General features: G+C 50.3%; 1 protein-coding gene across 1 annotated transcript in view; it reads left to right on the top strand.

The window, feature by feature from the left end:
* The window catches only part of TMX1 (thioredoxin related transmembrane protein 1), a 47,659-nt gene that overhangs the window by 23,025 nt on the left and 7,029 nt on the right, over positions 1-17,605 (top strand). The gene's annotated exons all lie outside the window — the stretch shown is intronic.

Here is a 17,605-nt window from a genome sequence, read left to right as displayed (position 1 = left end):
CACCACCTCTCTGGGCAACCTGGGCCAGGGCTTCACCACCCTCAGCGTAAACAATTTCTCCCTTATGTCTAGTCTGAATCTACCCCCCTTTAGTTTAAAGCCATTCCCCCTTGTCCTGTCGCAACAGGCCCTGCTAAAAAGTCTGTCCCCATCTTTCTTATAAGCCCCCTTTAAGTATTGAAAGGCTGCAATCAGGTCTCCCCAAAGCCTTCTCTTCTCCAAGCTGAACAACCCCAACTCTCTCAGCCTTTCTTCACAGGAGAGGTGTTCCATCCTTCTGATGATTCCTCCTCTGGAGCCCATCAGATGGGATGAACAACCCAAACTCCCAAGAGCAGATCTTCCAACCACCCACAGGTGCTCTGCGACACCCCTCACGAACCTGCCTTGCCAGCGATTGAGGCAATTGCTATTAGCACCTGAAAGGTAGCGTCCCCCCAGGGAGGTCACTGAAACCTAGCCGGCTGTGCCTCCCGATTACAGCTTCACACAGAATGGAGCTGGGAAGGAATCGGGGGGATCTGGGGGCTGCCAACATGCCTTTTGTTGGCACTGAGCTCCAGTTCACCCCCCAGAGCCGGGGGCTGCTGGGTGTCCCGGGCTCTGGAGGCTGCGGGGGCTCCACATGTTCCCTCCCAGCGTCTTTGCTTTCGCTTTCCGGAGGAGACACCTGCACAGGGGATGAGGCTGGGGGACGGGGCTGCGGGCATCTGCTGGGGAAGGGGGACTCCATCTCCATCCTGAGGACAGGGACGTTGTGCCTGATGCCTCTGAGTCCCTTGGGGCCTCTCCCTCATTCAGTACCGGCACAAACCTGGTCCCAGCCCAGGGCTGGAGGAGCATCTGGAAGAGCTTTCCTGACTGACAGACAGACAGACCCCCCTAAGCACATGTAGGCTGTCACCTGAACACCCCAACAGTGCTGCTGGGTGTCTGCTGCGTTGTCCATCCCTGGGCACGTGCCTATTTCTCACCCACGTTGTGTGAACCGACTCTATTTCTTCTAGCGGGTAACTATCGGGGCACGTAGCCACAACAACACGTGGCTCCCCATGGCTGCACACCCTCCCACACGGGTGGGTTTGGAGCAAAGCTGCTTCCCAAGGCTGCAGTGAGGCTTCGTGGAGCCCCGGAGCAGCTGGAAACCCAACCCAATTGCTAGCAGAGCCCCAGCGACACCCGTCTGATGGCTTGGATGCTTGAGCTACAAAGCAGGGGACTCCGCACCAGTTGCTTGTGGGCGACACGAGCCAGCGCTGGAGAGGAACCTGCCGGAAGGACGGAGGAGAACTGGGCAGTGACCACGACCCCTTTCCTTTTTAATGAGCCTCGCGGGGGGTCACCGCAAGGAGGACAAGCTGAGAGGCGACAGCACAGCTCCTGCCACCCCGCCAGGTCGGGGAAGGGTCCGTGCTCCGGCACCCAGCTCTGCCGCCTGCGTGGCAAAAGGGGGTGAGCCACCTTGGGAGGCGGCTCAGCCACGCAGGACGCACGGGAAACAGATTATTAATCCTTTTGTATCCCGCAATAAGTATATGTCACCCCGTCCTTTTGCACGCTTCCGCTGACAACAACAAAACACGCACGCATTGTTAACGGCTTATTAAAATTCATTGGGAGCTGCCACTGCAGGCCGCTAAAATAGAGGCTGCTCTTGATGCTAAGCCAAATAATTTGAGTTTTTCGTCTCACTGATCATATAAACAAACTGTCAGACATCCAGATGCAGGCATGGAGAAATACCCATGGACTGTAAGAGTGACGGGGCTCGGCATATATTCATTTACCAATCTGATTGTTGTGAATAAATTAAATGACAGTGTTAGAAGCATGTTCCCTGGGCCCCTGTTCTGCTATATTAAGATGTGATGATTTTTGCATCCTGGGTCACTGGGCAAATAGAAAGGTGTCTCAGTGGTGAACTGGACCAAAGCCAGATATACGCAGCCCCTTATTTTCAAATCTGTAGGTCTCAAAGTGTGGGGTAATACTCTGGTATCTGCTCTCTGTTGTGGGGAGCCAGGAAAAGCGTTAGGGAAACAGCCATGCAAATAGAGTGTGAAAAAAGTAGTGGCTTTGTAGCTCTCTCCCTCAGATGTAGGCCCATTTTCCGCTGGAAAACGCACATCCTAGATTTTAAGGCAGAGGCACCATGCTGTGCGGTAGTTTTGATCTGCCGAGCACGGGCCGACAACGGCCAGCGGTTCTGCACGGCGCTGCGCTGCAACGGAAGAACGTCAACCTCCGAGAGCCAGGCACGACCGCGAAGCTCCGCGTGATGGAGAGTTTATCCCATTCCCTGGCAATCTGTTACAGCGATGCACTACCTTCCCTTGAAAATGTGCATCTTATTTCCAGCTTGAATTTTTCAGAGTTGAGCTTCTAGCTGTTGGATATCATTACACACTGTTTTTATTAGATCAGAAAGGTTTCCAACACATACCTCTTCCCCCTGGGAATGGCACAGCGGGATTGCATTGCCTCTGCATTGTCTCATGACGTGTGTATTAAGCTTTCTGTTTTCCTCTGAATTTTCCAGCAGTTCTCTTCTAGGAGCCCCATTTGGAAGATCTCTACTGCTAAACACCACCAAAGGGTGTGATAAGATCAGAGAAAGAGCCGTGGTGTTCAACCCATGGTCCACGTAGCCCATAGAAGCATAGAATTGTTTAGGTTGGAAAAGACCTTTAAGATCATCAAGTCCAACTGTAAACCTAGCGCTGCCAAACCCACCACTAATCCATGTCCCTAAGTGCCACATCTACACGTCTTTTAAATACCTCCAGGGATGGGGACTCAACCACTTCCCTGGGCAGCCTGTTCCAATGCTTGACAACCCTTTCGGTGAAGAATTTTTTCCTAATATCCAATCTAAACCTTCCCTGGCACAACTTGAGGCCGTTTCCTCTCATCCTATTGCTTGTTACTTGTCTCCAGCCCCAGGCTTAAGAGGATGCTGTCACAGCAGGGCAATATATACGATTTATTCCCCGGGTGTTCTCCCAGCATCTGCGTGTTTCCTCACCTGTACGCAGTTTGTCTGTTTGCAAAGTCTCCCTTCCAAGAAACCACCCTGTCTCCCCAACTTTTGGCTTTCCCAAAGGCCTTCAGCAAGGATTTCCTCAGATTTGCTCTACATTGCAACAGCGGCTCCCCGTCCATATAAGTGCACTGGCGAGGTACCTCGCTCAGCCATCGCCTCTCCTAATGCAGGCATGCCACGCATCACGCTGCGACCCGGGCACACTGCTCCAGCAGTGGCTTGGAGCCCAGATTTCTTCAAAGACTCCTCCTGGCATCGATGCATTGCCTCTTGGCAGCTTGAATCCAGCCCCGGTTCCCGATCCCATCTGCCTCGTGCTGGGGAGGCAGGCAGCTCTGCGGGAGGGAGCACGGGCAAGCCGGTCCGCCCGTCCTCGCTGCAACGGCATGTGGGGCAGGTGGAGGGGACGGGGACAGGCACGAGGGTCCGCCACAGCACAGGAGAGCCGGTCCGGGGCTATGGTTGTGGCTGTACCCTACCGTGTCAGGGCACAGGGCATCCACAGGCTCCTGCAGCCCCAGTAATGGGGACACAGTCCCTCGTCTCCAGGTTGCTCCTGTCCAGTGTTAAAATTGGGCTTGGGCAGCCCCCAAACCCGTCTAAAACACTAAAATCTCCCAGGCAGCACTTTTCCAGGGCCGGCCCTGCTTCCCTCTGCACGAGCTCTGGGGCTGCTTTCACAGGAGCGAGCCCTGGCTCTGCACCAGTTCCGCAGGGACACGGTCCTTCGTAGCACCAGGTTGGAGATGAAATAAATTGCCTGTCTCCTCAGGCGCCACAGGGTTTGTGAAGCTCCTGCCGGCTGCCAGCTGGCCGTGCGCGGGGTTTCTGCTCTGCCCGCTGGCCAGGGACGTGAGGGGACTCCCCGGCAGGCTGGGGAGAAGGCGAGTGATCCCAGAACACACTGGACACATCGTTCATCGTGTTAGCTGAACACATCGTCCCCGTCAGCAAAAGGCAGCACCCAGGGAGCAGAGGCTTGGGGCGGCTCCTGATCAGTGTCTTTCGTCAGCTGCGCCGCTGATCGCAATAAATTCCTACTAGAAAGAAATGAGGTATAAATGCAAACTGAGATTTCTCAGTTGTTTAAACTGGTACTTTTCACTTGCTGATTTAAATGATGATTCAAATCACTAATTTAGATTATTTCATCTGTCCCCAGTGCAACCGGGCATCTTGGTCTCAAATGGTGTTTTGTCATCTGTTCCCAGTTGTGCGTCTGTGTTTGGCTTGCCAAGTGAGCCCTGGTTCCTGAGACCTGCTGAAAGGATTTCGGTCACAGCCAACCTGAAAAGTAACCTTGGAATTGCAGCTGCAGGAAATTTCTTTTCACTTGGGCTTTTGGGTTTGTTCTGTGAGTTTTTTATAGCGGGACATTTTCCTGTGTGACTAAAGAACCTTAAAAACAAAAGGGGGAGGAGATGGCACAGGCAGAGACGCGCTGTTGATCGAACCATGATGACAAAGCCCTGCTCAAGCCCCAGCTTGAACTGTGGGTGTTCCCAGAGCATCCTGAAATTGCCTTCACCTCTTTTCCCTTGATGGCACCAGGTCAGCCCACATCTCCAAAGCCAGCAAGCTCCGTGGAGACCTCAAAGAGGAGCTCAGATCTGATCTCACCTCTGCTGCTGACACACATCTTTGGTACATACCCTTCCCCTGCTGCTTCTCCCATCGTTCATCCCTGTAGGCTGGAGACCTCTGCGTTCCTGATGCTGGACACGGCCAGCCCTTCACCGAGCAGCTCTCCAGCCACAGACTGGGAAGTGCCTGTCGCTCAGCCTGGACAGGGAGGGCACGCCGTGCCCAGGAATGCCACCACAGCTGAGACACGCTCCTGGGAAGTCCTTTGGCCCCTGCACAAATCACTTTACAGCCTCTCCCCTGCCCATTTTTTGGAGCAGAGCCATGAGCGTTTGGAGCCATGTGGCCACCTCGACCTCGCACACGCCGGCCCCTGCTCTCCTGCCCAGGGAAATGCCCCTGCTTGGCTCCCCTCGGCAGAGATATGTAAATGGGTCCATCAGCCAGAGCTGCCGCTCACTGGTATTGTCCCATCTTCAGAAGCGGAAGGACAATCAGCATAATGACTTCGTTTACAGTGGAAATCCAATTACTGCAGGGAAGCACTTCATTTAGGGTGGCTGCCACACAAGGGGAGCTTGCCTGCCAAACAACGGGCTCGCTGATGCTGGTGCCAGCACAGGGGTCCAGCTCCATGTGCCCGGGCACGTCTGGCGGTGACAAGGTGTGCAAAGCAGGACGTCTCACCTGAACCACGGCCCTGGGCTCTGCTCTTCTGTGACTTGTGCCGTTCCCACAGCCGTGTCCCAGCCGTCTCCTCTCCCCTTGTCATTCCCGTGGTCTCCAGCTGCAATCCAGCAAGCACTGCCTGCCTCGAGCCCCCTCTGTCCGGGCTTGCAGGGGGATTTTGTTCCCATGACACTCCCAGGCCCTGCAGGGGAGATGAGAGCAGCTCCCACGGGAAGCACAGCAGCTCTGCCCAGAAACCCTTCGAACCACGTCCCCACCACCCTGGGGACACGGTTCACCCCTCCTCTGCAGCAGCCCTGCCGGAGGGGAGGCTGACTTGCTGCCGACGGTGCCTGTCTTTTCTGTCCCAGCTCCTCTCCCAGCCCCTGCAAATCTGGCTGGTTAAAGCAAGCCTGGCCTGCCCTCCCCGCAGCGAACTTGTGGTGGTTTGGTTCTCTAGTAGAACATCCTTAAACTGTTCCCCTTATTATGCACATTATCTGCTGAGAGTTTGCTGCCAGCTCATACCTGTTTTGAACTCGGTGAAATTGTCCTTTTTAGAGAGTTCAGTATGTTCTGCACTGTATTTCTGCCGAAACACAACAAACGCTGTATGAATAAGACTGGAAATGATCAAGCCTGACATTACCATAATGCAGCCGGCAGACAAGCAAGGCGGGTAGGAGATGCTGCTGCGGAAGACGTGGTAGCAGGAGGCATGAGACACGTCTGTGCAGGAGGTGCCTCCAGGAGGCGGCGGATTCATGGGACTGTGGCTCAGACACTGCGAGGGAAGGGAAGGGAAGGCGGTTATGATAGATTTTGCTGAAGAGCGGAGTTCACCGTCATGGCAATGACAGATCGCCTCCCTGCTATCACTGCATTGCATTATGTTACCAAGAAAATGAAACGGTTTCTGTTGGGGAGTATTTTATTGTCTGTTCATTTGCTTGTTTGAAGATTCGGTTTTGATTCCAACAGCGTGGAGCAGACTGGGCTGTTGCTGACATGGGAGAAAAGCATAAATAAATGAAAATGAGAGGCAAGACTGCTCCTTCATGGACCCATTTTATCAAAATTCCTCTTGTCTCTTCGGCCTCTGATGTAGATGCTTTGATAGAAACCCCTGGGTCCCACTTTTCCCATGTTTGATGTTTGACCTTCAGACTCTCCCCCATCACTCACATCTTCTGCTCTTGCGGGGCGGGGGTCCTGCACTCCGCAGCAGAAGCACGCCGGTGTATTGCATATAACGAGATGTCCCCGTGCTTTTCCTTTGAATATACCCCAGCACTTTTCAAACTAATTCTGCAGCAGAGATGGGATTGTACAGCAGCCTTCTCAGCTCCTCTCAACCCCGCTGGCTGCGCATCTCCGTGTTGGGGCTGCACAGGAAGCTAGCTTGTGTCTGTGGGTATCAGACACCTGCCTGTTGCTTCCTAGCCCATCACGCACCAGGATAACCAAAAAATTACTCTGGTAGTGCTCTCCAGAAGTGCTCAAGAAAATGTTTAAGCGTGATAATCACCACCTCCCTGCAGGGTTTCTGATTCAGCCTGCGACATTTAGTTTTATTCAGCATATTCTGGCTGAAGAAAGCATTTGTGATGATTGCAGTGAAAGCTTCCTTGTGCTCACTTAGATATCTTCCCTGATTTAGTAGACTGAGCTCTATCGGAGGAGCACGCTTTGCTCGAGGATACTTTTTTCTGGCCCGGCGTTACCTTTGCTACCGGCAGGTACATGCTGGAGTAGACTCCCTAGGAGCGAAGCTTCTCTAATAAGCATGGTTTCTTGGTTGGTTTCTCAATGACATTTTAAGGCAGAGGCAGGCAGGGATCTGTGGGTGAAGGAACATTTTGCATCAGCCTACACAGCAGTTACAGCACCCTCGGTAAGTAGTGTGTGGGCAGGTCGTACAGGGCTCTTCACAACAGAAATGCAGATACATGTGCCAGAGAGAACACCCTCTGAGGAACAGAGGGCAGAGCTCTTATTACATTGACTCAATTATTCCCTGAAAGCATATTAAAATGACTTTGTTTTTTATTGCAAAGGGATAAATAAATCCGTATTTTTTAGCGCACATAGGTTTCCATTTGAATTTACAGAGGGCGTGCAAGATCAGCCAGCTCTTGCTCTGCAGGGAGCTCAGTGTAACCCCTCGGGCCATCAGCAACAGCAGAGAGCAGTGGAGGACCGGCAGGTACATGCTGGGGTAGACTCCCTAGGAGCGAAGCTTCTCTAATAAGCATGGTTTCTTGGTTGGTTTCTCAATGACATTTTAAGGCAGAGGCAGGCAGGGATCTGTGGGTGAAGGAACATTTTGCATCAGCCTACACAGCAGTTACAGCACCCTCGGTAAGTAGTGTGTGGGCAGGTCGTACAGGGCTCTTCACAACAGAAATGCAGATACATGTGCCAGAGAGAACACCCTCTGAGGAACAGAGGGCAGAGCTCTTATTACATTGACTCAATTATTCCCTGAAAGCATATTAAAATGACTTTGTTTTTTATTGCAAAGGGATAAATAAATCCGTATTTTTTAGCGCACATAGGTTTCCATTTGAATTTACAGAGGGCGTGCAAGATCAGCCAGCTCTTGCTCTGCAGGGAGCTCAGTGTAACCCCTCGGGCCATCAGCAACAGCAGAGAGCAGTGGAGGAAAGTACAATGTGACAAAAAAGACGTCCTGCGGCTGACCCAGCACGTCCATCCTTATCGTAGCCTGTCCGCCAGAGCTCCCTGCGGTTTGGCAGTGTGCGTACCTGGTGGTTGTGTTGGGAGCCCTGCGTCTGGGATTGCAATCCCCAAAGCGGAAAAAAAAAAAGAAGTTAGCTATAAAAATAGTATGAGAGGTTTTTAGAAAACCTTACAAGATGTTTGTTAGAACGAGTGTGGCAAATGCACACCCACTGTATAAAGGCACTATCAGCAAGCAAAAATATGATTATAACACATTTCCACAACCAACAGGGTAAGTGTACAGCATGAATTACATTGCCGCCGCCACGTCCCTCACCGCCACTTACAACCGCTCAGTAGCCCAGCGCTGGGTTTCTTGGTGTCAGCAGAGGAGGGAGGGGTTCGTTCTGCCACGGTCAGCTGGCGAGGAGGACAACTCAGAGAGGGTCTTTGCCGACTGGGTTTGCAATTAGAGACTGACTCTGTGTGCTAGATCTGGGCTTTTTGTGGCCGTGAAAAGAAAGTATAAATAATAAAGTCCAGAGTGAGATCCAAACTCTTCCAATCTCAGGGAGTTTGGATCTCAAACTTTATTTTGGGCTCCATGCAAGTTCCTGCCATCCTAATCCCAGCCCAGGAGAGCAAATACCCATCAGCACCAGCCAGCAACGGGGCTACTTACAGAAGGACCTTCCGAGGAGAGAAGTGGAGGAGAGGTGTTAAATGCAAAATCGTGATGTGCTGTTCATACTCTTGTGAGCCTGATTCAGAGCCCACCAGTGTCAATGGGAAGGTATTTGGCTAGATAAGGATGGTTCCTTGCAGAAGAACGGTTTTTGTTCTGTTGCGATACTACCACTGTGCTTCTCCCTTTGCTGGAAAATAGAAACGTCATAAGGAGAAATGTTTCCCTGTGCTCCAAGACGATGACTTTCGAAGTGCTGTCTCCCTTGCTAGCCTCACCAGGGTCAGAGGTCTTGCTCTCTGCCTCGTTAGATGCTCTTGCCGCTATTTCTGCGCCGCTCTGCTTGATTCTTTGATGCTAAGCACGCCATTTGAGATGTCTTCTTCAAAGAAAAAATACCAACTTGATTTAAAACTCTTTTTCCAATTAACAAGCCGTGGGCTTTCTGCCAACAGCCAGCCAGTCCATCTCCTTCTGAACACAGAAACGCGTCCCGCTTTCAAGGTGCTACAACACTATTTGTGGCACTGCCTGGCACAGCGTGGTTTGATCTCAATAGCAAGGACATGACTAGAAAGAGGTTGGCATCAACACCCACACAGGGCAGGCTGAAGTAAATGAGAAAGGGATGTAAAGAAAAGGAGGGGTGAGGTGATCCCCCACAAAGAATACCTGGATGCCTGGGGATATGCAGAAAATCAGACTATCTCCCCGACTCCTCAGGGCCCTTCTGACCTCAATATCCAGGAAGATAATCTAATCTGATCTGATCTAACAATCCAACGTAATCTTTTGGAGTGTCATGAACTGCATCTTGCCAGCATTACCTGATAGCAGTGAAGTGCTGGGCCTGTTACAGATTACATTGTCTATCTGAAAGAATTATTTTTGGCTTCAAAAGCAACATTACTTCCTCACCAGCTCTCCAGGAAAGCCCTTCCAGCCTCGGAGACCACACTGAAAATGCAGGTTGGAGCTTTACAGCCTGTGCAAGGCTGGGACTGGTCCGCTCCGCCGCGCAGGCTGGTGAAGGGGAACAGGTCCACATGCAGCACTGGCCACGATAAACACTTTCTGGTTCTTGCTGCCTGGTTCCAGCTTCTCACGTTACATAGGCTTCATTTCCCACGGTGACAAGGAAAATGTATGTATGCTGTACTGACATCTCCCCTGCCTCACGAATCTTTAAAGAGAGAAACTGGGCCCGAACTGGGATGTTTTTATTGCCTGGGTAATTTCTGTCTTGCCTGAACGAGCCCTGTGCACGTAGCATCTGCTGGAGCTCCTAAGTCAGTACAAGAACACCTGCACAGACCTTCCTCTTGCAAAAGTGACATTTTACAAGAAAATGGTTTTAATATCATTTTCCCCTGCATGTCTTTAGACACCCTTAGGCAGACTCCTGTGCTGGCCTCAGGGCAACAGGTTTTTTGTCGCTAAAATACAGCAAATGGGTTTCAATCAGCATGACATTTGCTGTCTCCTGGAACCAAGAGCAACTTTCAGATTGGTGCAAAGTGATGTAAAACCAGCAGGTCAGTAGGGATTTACATCCATATCATTCCGGAGTAAATAAATACTTGGAGGGCAGGAGATGGTCATTTTGTGCCTGGCTCTGCAGTTGAGCGTGCAAGATAGTACTTGGCCCAGCTGTCCCTTTATACACACATGCTTTGCTCCATACTCTCTGGTTTGTGTACCTTTTGCAGCGAAATACTATCAGCAGAGGAAGTAGCAACACTTACATTTCTGGCTGCCCAACATTTCCCATTGCAAGCCCCTGCTTTCAGTCTCTTCTCATTTTCCCGAGCTGAAATCTCGTCCGCTGACGTATTCCAGGCCACCTAGCTGCCTCGGAACAAATATTCTGGAAGGTTTCTGCTAAAATCAGTTCAGCAGTCTGAGGCTGAAGCTAGGGAAAACAGGAGGCTTGCTTCACGCAACGTTAATTCTCACCCACGTTTCTCTGAGGTTATCTCATTCTTCCCTGATTTTGATCAGAAACTGGAAATTTGGTAGTTCAGCCACCCTTGCCTCGGGAATATGCCTTTTGCTAGTCCTGTCAAAGCTTGCCAAACTGTGGCTGCACGATGCTCTTCTGAAAATAGGTATGATGGTGGAAGAAGCAGGATCTAATCTAACAGCTGTTACGGCACAGCCCTGTGATCTGAACAGTCTGAAAATGAACTGGCTTCTACGACGAACGCAGCTTTCCTCGCTGTACCTCCGACAGGGGACAGAAATACCATTTGTTTGTGGAGAACTGAAACAACAGCGTGACAGATCAGCCCCCGAGGAACTGAGCAATCCTGTATCCAGTGCAGGGGAAGGAGGTCAGCAGTACACAGGGGAGGGGGCTGAGGAGCAGCTGGTTTTCAAACACAGGAATATTGAATTCCCTTGGTAGGGGAATTCCTCCTGTACACAGAGTCAGGCAGAGGTCTGGAAGAAAATGAGGACATTGCTTTCTTGCTCTGAGAGGTGCTGTACTAATGCAGGACAAAACCTTGCCCCAGAAAGCCCATGAACGCAGGTGATGGGAGCACGAAGGCAACGGCGGACAGAGCGAAGGGCAATGCTGTAGTGTGGAGGCAGCTGAGTATAGTGATGGCCTCTTGACATCTTGGATGCGAAGGGGAGAAAGACAAATGGAAACTGTTGGAGTGGGAAATGGGTCTCTGGCATAACGCTAATTATTTTCAAGATGTGATAGACTGTGCTGTGAGGGGAGAGCCAGAGGACGGCAAGATGCTAGGGAGAGAGCTGAGGGCAGGTGAGAGAAATCAAGAGATGGGATGGGGTCAGGTTGCTGGAGAAAGAGGAGGGTTTGGAAAGAGAGGAAAGCAGAGGGACAGCTATTGGCACTTGGTCAGTTTATCAGCTGCTCTTCCCTAAAGTATCAAACATGGAACTAGAGAAACGCAGGTTTGAGGAGTCCTGGGTGTTAAAAAGACCGCAGAGGGAACAGCACAGGAGAAGCAGAGAGCAGCTCAGCTCACCCGCCAGTGCACCTTGGTCTGCCGGAGCTCACTGGGCTTCATTAACAGGACAGGAGTTTTGACGCTTCTCCCCACAGGTGCGTCCCAATCCCAAACCAAATCCCACCTGGAAGCCCCCAGAGATGTCCCCAGACCAAAGAGGCAAAGCAGAAGAGGAAGATGAAGCTAACGAGGGCTGCAAGGTGGCCTTGCAAGAGAAGAGAGGGGTGAATCCCTGAGGGAGCAGAATCTCTTTGACATAGCATTTGATACCGAAAAAGAGATAAAAACTATTTCAGAATAGTGCACAGAAGAGTTAAAGCAAATGAATAAACATGTGAGACAATATTAATTGTCTGAAACACAATCTGTTTGACTTTTGGTTTATAAAGATCTCTCCACTTTAGTTCCCATGGTAACTATTGCGCAAAAACACACTTTTCCTAATCATCTCCACAGAGTTTAAAGCAATTTTGTAATCCAATCAAATGTAAAGAAAATAATTTGGTTTTGCATTGAGAAAACTGCTACGTAAGGAGCAAACAGCGACTGGGAGAGGCCAGATTTACAGTTATGACCCTAGAGAGACACTTAGTTACTGAATAATTAGCAGTCACTAGCACATAGAGGAAAGGCTGATGGATAGTGGTTGTGAGAAGGGCTGTTGTAACCCTGAAATCTTCCAAGAAGTCTTCCAAAGCGAGAAGCAGCAAACCTTGCTGTGCATAGCATTTTCACCAGCTGACGCAAACTGCAGTCAGGCACAGCTTGCGTAACGGGAGAAGCTGAGACTGTGAAACTCTTTGCTCACACTGAAGTTGAAGCTCTCAAGCACCCGAACCCCTAACACAGGGTCTTCTGGACCCTGTGAGCCTTTGCTGAGGCAGCTCAGGTGCTGGGGAGCAGAAGGACTAGGCTGTTGGATGGGAACGTGCCTTCCAGTGGGGCTTCTCCGAGCACAGTCCCCTGTGGACAGGGGATGTCTGCTAATCCTCCCCAACTGTGCACAGAGTGAAAGCCATGTTCACAGGCAGCAAGCCCAATCTGGCTTCTGGGAAGTCAGTGGCACCCTCTGTGGGCTTCAGTTTAGGCAGTAGGGTTGAATTATTTCCCCTGATATAGAGGATTTTTCTGTAGGAGGAAGCACTGACGCATGGATTGTCTTCCTGGAATGAAATCCAGAGCTACAGAAATGTCACTAGCTCTTGACTTTAATTCTTCTAACGCTGAAGCCCAGAAAACCGTTCTGAGTGGAATTCTAAATGCCAACTTTCCCAAAAGGCCGAAGCCAGAAAACAGCTAAATAGATTAGGCAAGATCAGCTTTTCTTCCTACAGCAGTACAAAATGCAGCCCTAGGCCTGCCTGGGACGTTCAGGGTCAGCCTGATTTCACCTTGGGCTTTAGGACAATGACTTCACATCTCCTGCCTCATACGATTACACACAGGAAAGCTCTCTGCATAATCTCTTGGCATTTCATAAATGCAGGCTCTGTAAATGAGGTCAGGGCTCTGATGCTGTACCTCGTCCAGGGACTGCAGAGCTTGGTCCGTGTTTGGAAATAATTACCTGGCCAGCACTCTGCTATCTCCAAGTGGTCCTTCAAAAGGTCAGCCCCGGGCAGGCAGCCTCTGTGCCCCTGCTGCTCATTCGTCTGGTTCAGTGTTCAGCTCATCGTCAGGACATGTAAGGGTACTTAAAAAAAAAACCCCAAAACCCGAGAAAATACGTAAAAATAGAGCTGGTTCAATTTGTTCACATTTCAAATATAGATGAATTGACGTTCTGCAAAAAAAGGAAAAGAGTGGGTGAATTTGTGTGGATCTTTTTTAATGTTTTTGACCACTTACAGAACTGGCTGAATTTAGAAAATTTGTTCATCTCCGTGGCTTTAACTTTGGGGAAAATGTCGAGACATTCAAGCGTTTTGGGCTTTTTTTTTTGTTGTTTTCAGCTCAAAAGAAAACCCACAGGAAGCAGAGTCTTTCTGCTCCCACTCCTACCTGTGGGATCTGATTTCCTGAGGCACAGGTGTCATCAAGAAAAGGATCATTTCTTGATTAGACAGGCACTTTTCCCTTCATCATCTTTCATCCTGTATCAAAAACAAGCGGCTCTGTGGGCAAGAGAATGTATCGGCCTTGTTTCCTGGGCTCAGTGCCTCACGGCTGAACGTCCCTTGTCTGACAAGTGTTCTTGCTGACTGAAGCTTTCCCTACGGTGGAGATACTCATAATTCCTCTTCCCTCTGTCAAACAATAATCTGGGCTTGTGCTTCAGCCTCCTTCTGTGCGTCAGTAGTACTCTCTCTAACTGGGCAACTCTTTTCATGAAACTTATAGAGATTTGACTTGGCCCAACCCTGGCCAAAATGCTGCGCAGTATCGTGGTTGTGTGCTGGGGGGAAGGACTGTAGGCTGACCACAAAATCCCCTTTACCTCAGCTCCTTAGAAAAACCACCGAAAAACATTAGTATTATTGGACAAGGAAAAAGCCCTCCACGTTAACGCCTTGAGCGATGACAGGGTGTCCCTAGCAGGAGAGCCAGGTAATTTCTAACCGAAGAGGATTTTCTTCTGAACCTTCAGTCTCTTCCCCGTTTAGAAGCAGCCTCAACTCTGCCGCTGTGTGGCAGCGCTGAAAAAGAACATGACGAAAAAATCACTAATCGGTGAAAAAAATCACTCCCCAGTGCAGAGCTCACCCCACCGGGCAAGAAAGCCCCTGCTCCGCACTGTGGCGTCGATTTTACAAACAGGCACTTGCACCTTCTGGCCTCCACCACCGGAACTTCGTCCCACCAGAGGAGCCGGTGTTTTGCAGAACCGCTTGGGGCTTTCTCGGAGGATGAGGACAGTCACCGGGGTTTGCCGAAAGGAAGGCTGTGGGCAGTCTCACAGCGGCCCTCGGGGCTTGGGAGAGTTTTCACCAATGATCCTACTTTCCCCTTTGAGTGGTGGTGCAATTGGAGGCCAGCGTTGGTTGTAAAGGCAACTGTTCTCAGCACAGATCTCAGCAGGCAAACCTCTTCCTTCCTGCAGACACCATCACTGAATTTTAACACTAGCACAGCGCCTCTGGCAGGCAGGACCATACGTTTTTCTCACTTCAGTACGCGAGGTGTGGACAAACTCTGCAATAAGAGAGAACATTAAGGACCTATGGTAAAACTTATTTAACGTGCGTTGGCCCAGAATTTAACTCCCACCACCTGCACAGGGAAAAAGCCTAGAAGCCCAAGGATCCCTCTTTAGATTCGGGACTAAGCAGAGGGGGGCAGTGCTGGGATGGTCTTGGAGACACCGCAGGTTGGTCAAGATCAGAGTCACGGGGCTCTGCAGCCTCGTGAACATAAAAGTATCTGGTGTTGCTCCCGTGGAGGAGTATCATACCTCTAAGGAAGCATGAGGGTAAGAAGGGGATTGGGCTGCGGTGGCTAATGGATTAAACCAGTGCTGTCCCTCCATACTCTGCACATTTCTGAAAGTAAGTCATAAAGCTTACTTTTTTTTTTTCAAATCTCACATCAACAGAGCAGCCACAGAGGGAGGGAAAACGGGTAGCATTAGGAGATGTGTTCATTTCTTAAGGTCACTTGGAGCCATCTCATGTTTGTTTGGTTATTAAATCTCTTTATTCTACTGTGAACCTTGAAGGATGAGGCAGATATTTCTCCATATGGCTTGGGAGAGCTGAGGTGAATAGGCTGGAGGAAGCCTATTACCCCACGTGGAGCACTGTGTCCAGCTCTGGAGCCCTCAGCATAAGAAAGACACGGACCTGTTGGAGCAGGTCCAGAAGAGGACCACGAAAATAATCAGGGGGATGGAACACCTCTCCTGTGAGGACAGGCTGAGAGAGCTGGGGTTGTTCAGCCTGGAGAAGAGAAGGCTTTGGGGAGACCTTATTGCAGCCTATCAGTACTTAAAGCGGGCATATAAAAAAGATGGCAGCAAACTTTTTAGCAGGGCCTGTTGCGACAGGACAAGGGGGAATGGCTTTAAACTAAAGGGGGGCAGATTCAGACTAGATATAAGGGAGAAATTGTTTACGCTGAGGGTGGTGAAGCCCTGGCCCAGGTTGCCCAGAGAGGTGGTGGATGCCCCATCCCTGGAAACATTCCAGGTCAGGCTGGACGGGGCTCTGAGCGACCTGATCTAGTTGAAGATGTCCCTGGCCACGGCAGGGGGGTTGGACTAGATGGCCTTGAGAGGTCCCTTCCAACCCAAACTATTCTGTGATTCTATGATTCTAAGAATGCATAAAAGATACGGTCCAGGCCTTCTTGTTCTCAAATGCCTCAAAACTTTACAAAGAAACAAGACAATGTCAATGTAATAATAATGGAGACAAAAAGTAATTCACAACAATCACTACCCTTAAAATAATTACTGGAACCAAGCAAAGGAGGTATGAAGTCATACTTTTCAGGGTCTTTCAAGCTGTTTCTATAGGGAGCTTGGTGTGCCTTTGAAGCTACTCTTTATTTGCAGTGAATGTCTACCAGCTCCTTCCTCCTTGAGCCTGGGAGCGTTAAATGGCAAAATCGTTTTTCCCGTCTCACAGTTCCACACGTGCCCTTCCAGGCGGGCCTCGGTCCTGTGGTGTCGCCTAAAGGCTGTGTTGCCATTGCTTCTGTTGTTGCCAGTACGCCATCGTGTTTTCCCTCTTTTGTTAAGATTGGATTAAATCAAACTCACCCTCCATGCAGTCATCTGTTTGGACGCACCGAAGAAATGAACATTTAATTACCCTCTTATTCAGCATGAATAAAAGGTGGGATCATGCTTCTAGCCACCTTCCCGAGGATGTAGATCAAAGCAAGTAGTCACCCCAACCTCCGCTCCACATGGTAACGCAACACATCTGTTTATGCGCTTATTCTTCAACGCATCTTAAATTATCAGGATGTGTACTGCTACCCTGAAGAACCCAAGACAGCTCTTTGCATCTCGTCTCATTACTGATGCAGAATGGAGGTATTCTTGCATTATCAGTAACAAATTACAAAAATTCAGTTATGACTGAAGCGGAATGGCAATGAGCAGGGAGGGTGCCGCAAGCAGTGATTTATTACTGAACCCTGAATCAATGAATAACAAGCTTCATCAAGTCCTTAATAATGCCTTAGTGTTCTTCTACAGAAAGGAACATACACATTGTACTACAGAAAAGTTGCTAAAATTGAAAAAAAAACCCCAAACCCCCAAACACTGATTTATTCTTTTTCCTGCACTGCTCTAATGGCTGCTGCAGACCAGCTCTCTCCACCTGCCAAGGCTCTGAATTGTGGGGTATGAAACGACGGCAAAGGCCCCTTTGAAAAATGCAGGGAAAGAAGCGATGCAGGCAGAGAAGGGAAGGTGACGTTATCACAGCTGCTCCTGACCAAGAGCTGGAGAAAACTTCGTGGCAGAGAAACTCTGTGCATATGAAAAAGAGAGGTTCCTTCCTTTGAAAAGGTTAAGGTGTTGACAGACTGCTGTGAAAAGACGTGGGATTCGTCTGCTCGTTACCAGTGACCTTTTTCCTGACTTTTGCTTGAGAACTAAGTACTCAAGTACGAAGTTACTCTCTGCCATAAGTAACTAAAGATGCGGGAGAGGGAAGCAGGGCTTGGAGTGAGGGAAACCTGTTCTCCCTGTGATCCCGTACGGCAGTTTCCTCCCCTCACTGTGGGCCGCCGTCTGCCCCAAGCGCCCAGAGCTCCCTCCCATTCCTCGGGCAGGAAACAGGGCATCGGGAGATAGCACAGCTGGAGTATTTGCTGTGGCTGGTTTTGTTCCTGTTCACCTGTTCGCTGTCAGGGTGCGAGAGGAGGCGGGGGAAGAAGCGTGCACCAGGGCGAGCAGCCGGCGCGGGCCCCCTCGCTGTCCAGCTGAGGGGCTGGGCTCCCTGAGGAGATGCCACGCCCTGCACAGCAGCAGGGGGAAGCACTGGCTCTCCTCCATGTCCCCGG

This window comes from Aptenodytes forsteri, unplaced genomic scaffold, assembly GCF_000699145.1.
Source record: "Aptenodytes forsteri isolate BGI_AS27 unplaced genomic scaffold, ASM69914v1 Scaffold76, whole genome shotgun sequence".
NCBI lineage: Eukaryota > Metazoa > Chordata > Aves > Sphenisciformes > Spheniscidae > Aptenodytes > Aptenodytes forsteri.
Note: the sequence above shows the minus strand (reverse complement) of the source record. Positions and strands in the feature narration are given on the sequence as shown.